Here is a 14,279-nt window from a genome sequence, read left to right on the forward strand (position 1 = left end):
GTGGAGCAATCTGTCTGTCCCTGTCAGGCCTTCATCTTGCTACATGACCAACCCATCTGGCCTTTCCGTCATACAATTTCTTGATGATAGCATTTATTGCTATAATTCCAAGTTTGCCATTGGTTAGACATTACAGTCTGCATGTACAGATCACGTACAGATGAACTACCATTGCCCTCTGTGGAATGCTCATATTTAGCCTTCCAGAAGCGAGTACTATTCCACATCTTGTCATCATATAACAACACTAGTAAAATGTTAGTATTGAAAAAGATAGGTTTTTATATTCATGGGGAGCTTGGCGATACGAAAGAGCTTCAAAATTTCCCAAAAGCAATCTAGCTTGCTTTCCTTCTCTTTTTTAGCTCTGGACCCATCTCACTATCAATCAGTACTATCTGTACCATATACATGCATGCAGTTGAACAAGTTCTATAAGTTCTCCATTCACTTGCATGCTAAAATCTGTCCACTTTGTGTTTTCAGAGTGGATGGTTAGGCCATGCTCCTTTGAGTGATTACAGATCTCCAGGAGGCTCTGGGATTTATCAGCACAACGTCAATCACAAATAGCAGGATCTAGAGGACCTCACTACCCATAAGTTGACCTGGATCATGGGCTAGATCTTCTCCATGATAGCTGTGAATAGCTTTGGCAAGCATATATGGCCTTGTTTTGTGCCTTGCTTACTGTTTATTATCAGGAGGTCATGGAACAGGACACAATGTATAGATAGCTTTACTATTTCATCAAAGATATCTTATCATTGTCATAAAAATTTTTACGTAGCTAAGTAAGTTATCACATGGGTTGGTAGTTATTTATGTCTTCTCAACTGCCATTTCAAGGACAAGTTTTTACAAACAATTTTCTACAGAAGACCATATGCCCATAGCCACACAATTCACTGAAAATGGTGGAGGACACAAGATCCTACCATTGCACACACACACACACACACACACACACACACACACACACACAAGCAGCCTTAATGACTCTCTTCTAATAGAGATTCTTGTGCCATTTCCTATCTGTGTGAACCAAGCAAACTAACCCTTCTGGGACTGTTTCCTCATCTGTAAAATAAAAGGACTGGAATAGATAAGTGTTCAGTTCCCTTCTAGCTCTGAATCTATGAATACTTGAACCATTTTTTCATGAGGTCACACCCACTACTCCAAAGTTGGCCACACAGTTGTTAAAAAAAAATACTGAGATTAGAAATATCATAGATATATGAGAAAATAGCACACTCCAAATCAGGCTCATTCTGTACCTACTGAGATTGCATTTCATTTGGATGCTAAGTGTTGGTGGGAAGCCAGTCTGCTGCACAGAAAGACACCGCATCTATGAACTGACTCATTCAGAGATGGTATGTTTATTTCATTCTTGGACGACAGAAGTGGCCACATCTGATGGAAAGGGGGAGCAAGCTACAGCTGGAGGAGCCCATGAATTTAATGTCTGTAACTTGGTAGCCAAAAACACTAATAAAATTCTAAGTGGCCTCTAAGATAACCATTGTCCAGAAGGATGAAAGCCATTATAGTCTTATACTTTATAAAGGATGTTTGTTGATAAACTGGAGAGCATCCAGAGGAAGATGATGAGAGGACTGGAGGCCATGCCATATGAAGATCAATTGAAGGGACTGGCACATTTGCCTGGAGAAGAGACTTGAGGAAGCATGAGAGTGTCTTCTTCAAATGTTTGGAGGACTAGCAAATGAAAGAGACAAGCCTTATTCTGCTTGGCCCCAAAGGGTGGAACTGCCATCAACTGGTGGAAGTAGCAAAGAGGGAGATTTAGACTTGACATAAAGGAAGAAATTCCCAACCTCAGTGAGCTTCTTTGGGAAGTAGTAGGTTCCTGCTCACGAGATGTCTTTAAGTGGAAGCTAGGGATGCCAGGGATTCCTGGGGATGTACAGGTTGGACTAGATGGTCCACAGGGGTTCTTCTAACTTGGAGATTCTGTGATTCTAGGAATTCGTATTTTTATAGTCCACGTAAAATACAATGCTAGACTCCAGACTCTTGGCAACTATAAGCTTCGTTTAAAATCTCTGTAAGGGCTGAAATACAAAAAATACTTTTCCAAACCCTATCCCTAAAAGTCAGTGACACCTTAAGCAACCAGGATAAATCTGAATAGGGGAATGGAGAAAAAAAAATAGCCCTGTGCCTTAGGTCAGTAGCCTTGGTTAAGAATTGGAATGTAATGATAATATTCAGTAACATTAATAGTTGGGAAGCAGCTAGATGGCAAAATGAATTAAAAGGGCTGGACTTGGACTTGAGAAGATCTGAGTTCAAATCCCACCTCAGACCTTCTGCATCTCTGGGCAAGATTTCAATCTCTCTTAGTTCCAGCTTCTTCATCTGTAAAATGGAGATGACAATAGCACCTTGCTCCCAGGGGTGTTGTGAGAATCAAATCAGGTAATGTAGACAAAGCACTTCACAAACCTTGAAGAGTTTTATAAATGTTAGCTAGTGGCAGTAGCAATAGTAGTAATAGTGGTGGTGGTAGTAGTGGTAGGAGTAGGAGTAGTAGTAGTAGTATTAGTAGTAGTAGAAGAAGAAGAAGAAGAAGAAGAAGAAGAAGAAGAAATGATTGTAGAAGTAGTTATTTAGTTCTGTAAAATACTTTACAATATACAAAGCCTTTTCATGCACATTTTCTCATTTGATTCTCACGCTAACCCTGAAAGGCAAGCAGGGTAAGTTTTACTGGCCTTATTTTATAAATTGAGGAACTGAAGTTCAACAGAGTTAAATGAGGAAAACCTTGGATGTGTTTATACTTTGATGAACCAGTGATGTTACTGGTCAGGGCACTTCCTCCACTGGTACGTATTGCAGCCCATCTTCATCTCCTCATCCTGTGTGATTTCCAGTCATGTCCTTCCACTGAGGATGACCCCTAGGACCCTGAGAGTGAGTAGTAGCAGTGAGCCTGGCTATGGCACCTGAACCCCCTTTGTCTCTGTCTGGGCTAGGTAACTCACACTAATCATTGCTTATGGTGGCAGTTTTGGGGATGGGGAAGTTTTCACAGTGGAGGTCAGCCACAGTAATAGCCATGCTGCTACTAGTCACTCTCAAAGTCCCAGGGTAAATCCTGGTGAGGATATATTCCTACTACCCACTCCTATAGATCCTGAACCCCCAAAAGATATTTCCCATTTATACAAAGCAGTCAACATGGCACCATTAACTTAAACATAAAACATTGACTTCTAGGGGCAGAAACTACATAAAGAACACTCAGTTGAGCTCCCCCGGCATTTCCCTCTAAACAACTTTAAAATAACACCTCAAATGAAATTCTAGAGTGGCAGAAATAACAAAAGGTTAACGTGAGACATTTTTCCAGCCCAAGATAACAAAGGAGAGCAGAAAGAGAGATCTGTGAGGCCACTTGGATAAAACACCAGTGGTGGAATATGTGGTGGGGACAGAAGCAGCAGCAGCTTTAGGAGCTCCCAAAACAGAGGTGGTAAGGGAACATGGCAATTGGTCAGAAAGAGATTACGAAGGACCTCCATGCTAGCACTAACACAGGACCAGGCTCTGTCTGGCAACTCCATTGCTTATACCCACATCCAGCTCTTAGTTCAAGGGCAGAGAGGAGCACTTTTGGTCAAGAGGGAGTGGGAGCCTTGAGGGGCAATTGTTTGGCAGCCCCACTGTCTATATCTACTTTTGGGTCATAGTTCAAGAGTGGAGAAAAGTACTTTTGGTCAAAAGAGAGTGGAGGCCCTAAGAGACAGCTTCAGTCCCAAGGTGAGAGGCCCTGAGCAGGAGTATAGATTACAATCCCAAGGGATCAGGGGCCCTTCCCGGATAAGGCCAGAGTACAGACCAAGAAAGTAGGGACCACACTTTTCCCCAGATCATGCCACCTTGGAAGCACCAAAACCTTCCAAACCCCTAGAACTAGCTCTAAAAACAACAGTTCAAAAAAAGCCTAAAACTTGAGACAATGGCCCTCCCCATAGCCCCCTCTGGGAACACAGCCTAACACTAATATAAAATTCTAAGTCAAGAAATAAGAGTGGAAAAATGAGCAAAAGACAAAACAGAACCTTACCATAAAAAACTACTATGGTAACAGGGAAGATCAAGACACAAAATGAAAAGACAATAAAGTCCAAAACTACAAGCAAAGCTTCAAAGAAAAATGTGAATTGGACACAAGTCCAACAACAATTTCCAAAAAAGAACTAAAAAATTATTTTCAAAATCTTCTCTGCAAAACAATGGCCTCTCTTTCAAGCAACACAACTCCCAGCAAAGCAACTGAAGAGACAGTTTTCAATCAGCTGTTTCAGATCAAAGCAGCTGCTATTTTCTTTCTGTATTCTCTCTGCTTTTTTTGTCTTATTTGATTTTCTGTCATCTGATATTTCATCTTTGAAGATGGAGCTTCTCTTGCTGTCCTCTATGTCTTGTGCCCCAACTTCTCCTGATTATTCTTGGGCTCATCTACTATGGCTATTGCCTTCTCATGCCTCAAATCAGGATCTTGTCTTGAATAGTGATCAACCTCTAACTTAGGTTGAAAAATCCAAATCTACAGTATACAAATTTTCCCAATTCTTGAATTTATAGTTTCTAGCTATATTTTTCAAAACTCCATCTTTACCTCAGTCAATAATCTTGTCTATAAACATGATTTCAGGTTCTCTAAGTAAATTTGTCTGAGAGGCTTTTTTTTCCCCTCTCAGATCTTCAGAATTATCTCAAGATGCTTTTCACACACAAATATCTTTTTCTGTCCTTTTTGGAAAATAAAATGTTCCTATATGAAAAGGACAGTACCTTTGCACTGGTATGTAAATATGTTCTCCCTAATAACAAGTATGGATGAAGCAACCCTCAGGTACAAAGGCAGTAAAATATGAGACTAGTGTTGGGAATCAGGTTAGTTCATGGCAGAAATGAGTTTAAAATGCATATACTATGATTTTTTTCAAGAACTACAATAAAATCAGTCTCTTACTTATTCTTGACTTGCTTAAGTGCCTTCACATTGACTTGAACTAGCACTTTCCTCTCCAGCAATGCTAGAGATCCTTAGAGAAGGTGCTTTCCTTGGCACTCTGGGGCAAAACCTTAAACTCCCCTCCTTTGTAATGACTTTGCCTCTGTGGGTCCTTTCCAGGTCTTAACCTACGATCCAAAGTTCATCAATAACTCAAGAATAGCTGGCTTTTATGTGGCATCTTAAAGCTTTCCCAGGGGTTTATATGTGCTAGCTCCTTTGATATTCACAATACAGTAGTCCTCTTCCTATTCCATATCATTTTTACCCTCCAATGGAAACATTCGTAGAGTGGGTGTGTTTCAAAGTCAAACACTTGGATCCGAACAGGAACATAGCCCAAATATCCAGTGATTGCTCCACTGGAACTCTGATAAAGCATCTACCAGGTAAAACCAAACCAGTATTTCAGGATTTTCAGCAGGACATTTTTGCCAGTAGCCATGAGCAGCAAATTTGGGGTTTCAAAGTAGCTCAATTATACTGGTCCTTTGATGTTTCTCTTTCTCCATACTCTATCTTTTTTTGCCATTTTACTATTCACTAGTATCCCTGAGGTGAGTAAAGCATGGTAGGGATGAAATTCCCTTAGGTCAATTTTACTTCTGGAAAGGGAGGGCTGCTTTGGAGGGAGGAGTTTGAAAAAAGAAGAAACTATTCCATGAACTCTGATTTAAAGATTATTCTTCCATTTTAATGATCCCTTCTCCACCTAGCACAGATTATGGAGATATGCTGCTTTCTGGAAGTATCTTAGACTTTCCTTCCATGCTATATTTGCTGCAAGTTTTGAAACAACACATTCTTTAGCCAAGAGTTGCTAAGTGGTTGTGCCAATAAAACTCATTTATAGGCTAATCTCTCCCACTAAAGGGGGGAGAGAGGAGTTCCAGGTAACTGATAAACTATCACAAAAGGCTAGATCTGATATTAAGTGCAGGGCAATTTGGTCCTGATTAACACAATGTTATCTTACCAACCTCTGCTGCCCACTGAACTCCCATCATTTGATCTAAGGTGCCTTTCTCAGTGGAATGTGGCTCTATACATTTTTATTTGTGGGGTGATTTTTGTCAAATTCTTGTAATGGAGATCTGCTCCTAGGAGCTGACAAAATATCCTGCATACACCGGTCCAGGGCTTTCCAAACTTTTTGGATTATACACACAAAAACTGTGATCATACACCCCCAATATACTTGTTGATTGCTGTCTAAATAAGTAAATATGTGTATTTGCTTATTTAGATAGCCAATCAACAAATACACATATTAAATACTTACTATGTACCTACCAGTCACTGGTGAAAGAAAGCAAAAACAAGGCTCCTGCCCTCAAGAATATAATGAGGACAACATGCAAATAACTATTATGAATGATGTACATGTACTACTACTGAACCAATAATGAGATATAGATATAGATATAGATATAGATATAGATATAGATATAGATATAGATATAGAGATAGAGATAGAGATAGAGATAGAGATAGAGATAGAGATAGAGATAGAGATAGAGATAGAGAGATAGAGATAGAGATAGAGATAGAGATAGAGATAGAGATAGAGATAGAGATAGAGATAGAGATAGATAATATAACCCAGAAAAAAACCTTTACAATGATAAGGATGAAGTCATATTTGGTTCTAATGTCAATAGGAAGCCAGTAAACTTTGTCGGTCAGGCAGTGATATAGTCAGACGTGCACTTTAGGTGAATCACTTTGGTGACTGTGTGTAGGATGGTGCCAAATGACAAGAAACTAGAGGCAGAGAGATCATTTAGGAGGCTATAGCAAGACAGGTGATGACGGCATGAGGGGATGAGTGTGAGGAGAGGAAGGGACAGATGGGAGAGATACTTCGAGGGTAGAAACAATCAAATTTAGCAAAAAGTGAGGAGTTGGGGCAGCTAGGTGGTTCAGTGGATGGAGCAAAGGCCCTGGATTCAAGAGGACCTGAGTTCAAATCCAGCTTGACACTTGACACTTACTGGCTGTCACCTTGAGCAAGTCACTTAACCCCGATTGCCTCACACACACACACACACACACACACACACACACACACACACACACACAAACATGCACAGGCACACACACACACACAAACATGCACAGGCACACACACACACACAAAAGTGAGGAGTTGAAAGTAACTCTGAGGTGACTGGAAGCAAGGTGGTGCCCTCAGAAAGAAATAAAGAAGTTTGAAAGATGGGTGGGTTTGGGGGGAAAGCTAATGCAATGAAATCAGAGGTGTAGATGGCAGCCCATTGATACTTGTTCATTTAATCACTTACTTTGTCCAAAATGAAAAGGGAACAGGTGGGACTGTTATTCACTGGTCATTATACTGCCACTAGCACAGAGCCCTTGATCGTAGGCACAAAGTGGGTATATTAGGATTTCCCAATGTCTCCTGAACAGCTACCACTGCAGGTACTGTAATTGTTCTAAAGGGCTGACACCTGGCTTGGGGGCAGGGTACAGATTGGGAGCTTGTACAATGGAGGGAGGATACAGGGGATATTTTGGGGATAAGCCCCATGATTGTCTGTCAAAGGGAGGATGAGATGCAAACCATCTTCCATGTTCCATTTGATTGATCACACATACCTTGGAGTGGAGTCATAGACCAATGCACTAGGCACTTAATAAACTCTGAATCTGAAAATTGGCCAAAATCAAAAATCAACCAACTATTGGATCCCAGAATATAACCACAACACAGATAACCAGAGCCATTACTTGACAAACTGGGTGCCAGGGGCATACCAGAAACTATGAGCACAAATAAACTTTTCAAGACTAATGTCTAATTCAGTTTGTGGGACAGGAAGGAAGAAAGCCCAGGATACAAGGTCCTTTATGGGACACACTGAAAAACTGCTGCAGAAGAACACCATTGAAAAGGCCAGGCCAGGACAGAGAACAGCTCACTTGGGACATGGCCAATGAGGGAAAGAAGTAAGCTGTCTATCTTCATTATTCTTATTAAATAAATGCTAAGCTCAGGCATTTCCCAGCTACAATCAGTGTCCTCCAAACTCTGATGCTCCAGGGCAAAGTTCTAATCACTCCACCCTAGTTACAATAAGAAAATTTCAAACAAAATAGTAGTCACTCTGATAACAGTACAAAACTTGATTCCGTTGCATTTTATTTGTTGCTGAGGTTCATTGATTTCAAATGCTATTTCATTTTTAATAACGTATATCAAGGGATAAGAAGTAGACCTGTAATTTTACTGGAATAGAGAATTACTGGGTGGAGGAATGTGTATGTGTATTTGAAATATATATGTGTGTGCATGTGTGTATGTATACATATATGTGTGTATGTATGCATGTATGTATAGAATTAGTATTCTTTCCACTATATCATGGAATTACTTTAGGTGGGAAAAGAAAAAGCATCAGTGTGTCTAATCTTCTTCCTTATTCGGTCAGAAGATAGGACTGAACTAGGTGACTGTAAGCCAGGAAGAGAAGCTGGTCTGTTGCCAACTTTCACATACTGACTCACTGGCTGTGAGGGTGTGAGCGAATCTTCATTCTTTAATTTCTTCTTTTATAAAATGGAGACAATTGCACGTTCAACTACCCCCATCACAAAGACGGAAAATTTTAAATGAATTGACACATTTTAAAATATCGCTTAAAAATACTCAGGTTTAAATGAGTCTTTAAAAAGAGACAGAGACATCTGTATTCTTCCAAGATTCAGCACTGAATTAGTTTAAATTTACTAATTTCAGAATCACAGAATTTTAGAGCCAGAAAGAATCCATCTCTTCCTGGAACAACAATACCTTCCATCACATTCCCAGGAGGGGTGACCCAGTCTATGCTTGAAGACACGATAGGGAGCTCACTGACTCCTGAGGCAGCCATCTGGAACAGCTCAACTTTTTAGGAACTTTTTCTTGATGTCAAGCAGAAATTTGTCTTTTTTTTTTTAATTTCTATTAGTTGCTTCAGTTCTGCACTCTGGGCCCAAGCAAAACAAATCTAATCCCTAGCCTTCCAAATATTTGAAGATGACTAAGTTCTCTCCTTCCCACCCCTAATCCCACCTCCATCACCATTATTCTCCAGGTGCCATATTCCTTCCAATGATCTTCAGGGGATCCTCCTCCATCTTGGTTGCCCTCCTCTGGGTGTTCTCCGATTGCCAATGTCCATCTTAAATTGTGGCACCCAGAACTGAACACACTATTCTGGAAGTGGACAGACCCAGAATGAGGGAAGTGGGGGCAACACTCCCTTCTTCCTGATTGCTATTTGATTATTAGCCCTGAGGGCAGGAGTTACATCAGTCATCTTTGCATCTCTCTTCCCTTTCACACCCCACCCAGACTCCATAGTGCCTCCCTAGCACAAAGCCTTGCACAGAAGGTTATACGTAGGGAAACAAGTACAGTATAGGGGAAAGAGCCCTGGTCCTCGTGATACATATTACCTGTGTGACATTGGGCGAATCATCTAACCTCCATGGGCCTCTTCATCTGATAAGTGAGGGGGTTCAACTCATTGGTATTCTCATGTGGCTTGTGGAAAGCAGTCTCTCTCATTGACATGTCTCTCTCATAAGACCTCTTGGTTTTAAGCAGTGCTGGCTCCGGTGAAACCCCTTCAACAAATATTTGCCAAAGGACTGCTCAATGGCTAGCACTGGGTTAGGTCCTGTGGGAGATAAAAGGACCCAGGAGCATGGCTTCTGAGCATCTGTGCCAGCTGAATGATAGGCCAGGGAATTAGATCAATGTCATCAGTTCAGAAAATTCAAGCTAAATAAACTGAATTAATCTCTATTGCATCTTCCTTCTTTGTTCAGGATAAACTCAATCTGACTTCCACCCTCCATTTCCTTGGGCTTGTGAGGACATAAAACCTTAGTAAGTGCCCTGGGGATCGTGAGGGATGGGGATTCCCTTTGTCTCACATGGACTTCAGTTTCTAGGAAATTGAATCAGTAGCTTTCTCTATAAGGGCCTGGACTTTTCTTCTTTTAATTGGCACCTTAGTACCCAATTAACCAACAAATACACTAATTAAAAGGACAATAATAGAATTGCTGAATTAACAGGAGAGAAAAAAATGCTGAAAATAAAGGGCTTGATCTTCAGAAATCTTAACCCCTTCCCTGTTTCACCATGCCCCGTTTTCCCACTCAGAATATGGAGATGATACTGATATGGAGACCATGCATCACAACACACTTTGTTGTACGAAATATGAAGAGGAGTCATAGGAAAGGCTTCTATTCCTCTGTTCAGGAAGTTCTAATGTTTCTTAATTAATGTGTTTGTGTGTATACATGAACATGTGTGTATATGTGCATGCATGTATATGTATACATGTATACACATATGCTATGTGCATGCACATGTACACTTATGTGCATGTGTATGCAGATGTATGCTATATATACATGTACATATACACGAACATATATACATATGTACACATACACATATGCATATACACATGTATACACACATATATAGACACATATGTGTGTCTATGTATATGTATGTATGTGAGTGTATATGTGTATGTGTATCCTTTGTCTGAATTTTAAAGTCTTTCATGATCTGGCTCCAGACCGACTTTCCAGGTTTATCACCTCCCTCCATGAACTGTCTGTTGCAGCCAAAGTGGCCTCCTGGTGATTTCTTACGACACTACTCCATCTCCCACCTCTGGGCCTTCGTACATGCCTGGAGTGCCGGCCGTCCTCTCCTCTGCCTCTTTAATCCTTAGCCTTCTTCAAGGCTGAGTTCCTGCACCCCCTTCCCCACAAGGCCCTTCCCGATCTCTTTCTTGGTAGGGCCCTTTCTCCCCACTACCTCAAATTACTTTGTATTTATGTTGCATACACTTCTTATTTGCTCTCTGTTGGATATACTCTTCTCTTTGCAGAGGGATTTAGCTTCTAGAGGAGGGCAAGGACTGTTCTGCCTTTGTTTTTGGTTCTCAGGGGCCCAACAAAGCACCCAGTATGCAGAGGGCTCTGAATAAATGCTTGTGGAATAAATTCGCCTCCCGGGATCTTGCCAACATACTGCCTCCTTCTTTTCAGAGAGCTCTCATCCCAGGGGTGTGCCGGACCCAGCTCATAGCAGGTTGGGAGCTGCTTGTTAAATTTTCAGTGTGAGCATTTTACACCTTGGAAATTACGAGTGCTAGGAAGAAGGATTTGATTTATTATTTTGTTGATTGTCTAGACTTAAGAAAGTGATAAAGAAAAGTATTAATGTAGATTAAACTTAAAAGTGTGTCACATTTTGTCTTCCCTCCCAGAGAGACAGTTGTTAAACATTTACCAGCACACCCGTTCTCCCCACCTATGATGATCCTTTAGCAATCATTTGGCGGGCACCCACAGAGGTTCGGGTGTGTCTAATCTAATCTATTGAACCAGTATTTATTAAATTACTACTATGTCTCTGGCAGCCTGCTAAGTGCTGGGACTGCAAGGCAAAACAAACAAAGAAAAAATATCCCTGCCCTCAAAATGCTTACATCCTACTAGGGGAAACAGTATGTATTTAAATTTTTTTTTCAATAAGCAAAGATCTATTTTCTATCCCTAACACCTCCACCATGGGAAAAGGGAAGCTTTAAAACAAATATGCATAGCCAAGGAAAACAAATTCCCAATACCTGCAGGAGCCACCAAAAAATATCTCATTTAAATAAATATATGAACGACAATGTGAGGAGGAAGAAGGTGCTAACAACTGGGAGGATTGGGTCCTGCCAAGAGGAGATGGTATCTTGGCCAATTAGTGGGCGAGGATGCTCTTGGGTGGAGATAGGTGAGGAAGGATCAGATCTAGGGGCATGCAGAGACAAGTCAGCTGGGACCATGACAGCTAATGAGGCTTGCCATCCACAAGGGTTGGGCTCTTCACCTCCAAAACAAACATCCTTCCCCACCCCTGGAGTACTGGTCCTGAGATTATGGTACTACTTCCTCCTCCCACTCATAGCTGCAACTAAACCAAGCCACCTGAGCCCTTAACAAACCACAATATCTCTCTAATTCTCCCCAGGCTGATTTTATTGCAAAAAACTTCATTCCCAGAGAATTTATTAGTTGAGATGTCTGTGTACTTTTCTTGGCAGATAGACTTGTATTCTTTGCCTTTGCAAGGCTATGCTAGGAGCCCTTCAGCATTGTTAGGGTTAACTCCAAATCACTGGGTCCTAGAACCAAAGCTACCAGGAACCCAGAGGCCACGAAGTCCCACTTCTCACCTTTTACCCATGAGAAAGCCCAGGAGCAGGGAGTTAATAGGACTGGAGGCTGATCATACAGCCTACAAACATCAGAGTGGCACTAGAACCCAGGCTCTTTGACGCCCTGGCCAGTGTTTTTCCACTGTACCATGATGAAGATGAAGGACAAAAGTATACATACTCTATCACTGATGTATTCAAGTACAAAAAGAAGTGGCTATCTTTTTCCTGGGGCAGCCAGCTGGTACAGTGAATGGAATGCTAGGCCTGAAGTCAGGAAGACCTGAGTTCAAGTCCATCCTAGTTGTATGACTCTGGGCAAGTCACTTAACTTCTGTCTGCCTCATTTTTCTCATCTGGGGATAATAATAGCACCTACCTCCCAGGGAGGTTGTGAGAACCAGATAATAGTTTAAATTGCTCAACACAGAACTTAGCATAAAGTAGGTGCTTAGTCAATGTTGTTTCCTTGCTTTCTTCTAGGTACAATGAGTTACAGAATTTTAAAATTGGAAGGAAAGTAATTTGAGGCAATAGGGAGAAGGGCCCTAAGAGGAAGGAGGATCAAGAAGGGCCCTGGGCAGGAGATCTCATCCATGAATGAGCTCACAGGAGAGTTCACCAAGGAAAGAAACTGTCCTACTTTTGTCTCTGTATCCCCAGAAGCATCACAGTGCCTGGCACAGGGTAGGTACTAAGGAAATGTTCCTTGATTGACTGATTGGTTTGCCCAATCAGACAATGCTTAAAGACTTCTAATGTGGGACTGTCCACTACCTGCTTAGAGCATAGAGGAAACATTTAACAAACACTTGTTGATTTTCGCAATCTTGTACTCAAAATTGATCATTGGAACTTAGCTTTAAGATTTTATATTTACTCCTCCTCAGTTTCATCTCATTAGATTTGTACCTGTGAGTCTAGGCTTGAACAGACCAACTTAAATTGGCCTCCTGAAAGTTTTCACCACAGATGCTCCCCATTCTGAAGTTCAGGGACAACCACTCCTCTTCGGCACTGGCTAATATCTCCGGGGCAGCAAGTGATGGCTGGGGGTGGAAAGAATACAAAGTTTCAGTTAACTTGAGGCCAGAAGAAGTCAGCCTGTGGACAAACACAGTCGCTGATGTGGATGTGTCACAAAGGGTAGATCCTGGAACAGAAAGCAAGAAACACAGCGCAAGCAGAGTCTACAAGCAGATGTCTTGTCTGAGAACCAGAAAAATCATTTAGGAGCCGAAGCTCTCAGAGTCAGGAAGAAGTATAGCCCAAGGTCGGAGTTCAAACAACAAGGCCTGAAGTTGAGCAGAAAAACTGTATGCTTCACATGTTGAGTGAGTTGGTATCTTTTAACCAAAGTTCTTCACTTGGAGTCCATGAACTCCCAAGGCAGGCTATGGAAAGATTATAGAGGGTCTATGAATTTGGATTGGAAAAAAATTACATTTTCATTTTGGTATAACTGGTTCCCTTTGTAATCTTTGGTATTTTATTTTATTCATTTAAAAACATTCTTCTGACAAGGTCCCATAGGCTTCTCCCTTCCTGCCAAAGGTGTCCAAGACACAAACATGGTTAAGAACCTTTATTTTAAGTCCAAACCCAATAAATGAGCTTCATCTCTGGACAGCTCCTGGCAATGCTCCCTGAGTGGGAAATTTCTTCATTTGGGTATATGGAGAACACACTGTCCCTAAAGGAAATGTCAAGCCCTTTTGAGGTTTTTAAAGGGCTTTCATTTCTAGTAATAATGGGGAAGTAGCCAGTGGGTTAAAAGACTCCTGTCTCCCCAACTTCTGTTATTTTACTTTGACCTTGCAGAAAATAATACACAGATACAAACAACCAGTCTTTCTGACGCAAAAAAACTGGTCAGTTAGTCCATAAGCATTTATAAAGCACCTACTATGTGCCAGGCATTGTGCTAAGTGCTTGGGGTACAAAAAAAAAGCAAAAGATAGTCCCTGCTCTCA

The 14,279-nt window shown here is 41.2% G+C and overlaps 1 long non-coding RNA gene across 1 annotated transcript in view; it reads right to left on the minus strand.

The window, feature by feature from the left end:
* The window catches only part of LOC110204747 (uncharacterized), a 166,941-nt gene that overhangs the window by 134,585 nt on the left and 18,077 nt on the right, over positions 1 to 14,279 (minus strand). Inside the window, exon 2 of the long non-coding RNA XR_013483297.1 lies at positions 13,219 to 13,355. This is a non-coding gene — a long non-coding RNA (uncharacterized LOC110204747). The remainder of the gene's footprint in view (positions 1 to 13,218; positions 13,356 to 14,279) is intronic.

Source organism: Phascolarctos cinereus, unplaced genomic scaffold (genome assembly GCF_003287225.1).
Source record: "Phascolarctos cinereus isolate Bilbo 61053 unplaced genomic scaffold, phaCin_HiC Scaffold_7;HRSCAF=346, whole genome shotgun sequence".
Taxonomy (NCBI): domain Eukaryota; kingdom Metazoa; phylum Chordata; class Mammalia; order Diprotodontia; family Phascolarctidae; genus Phascolarctos; species Phascolarctos cinereus.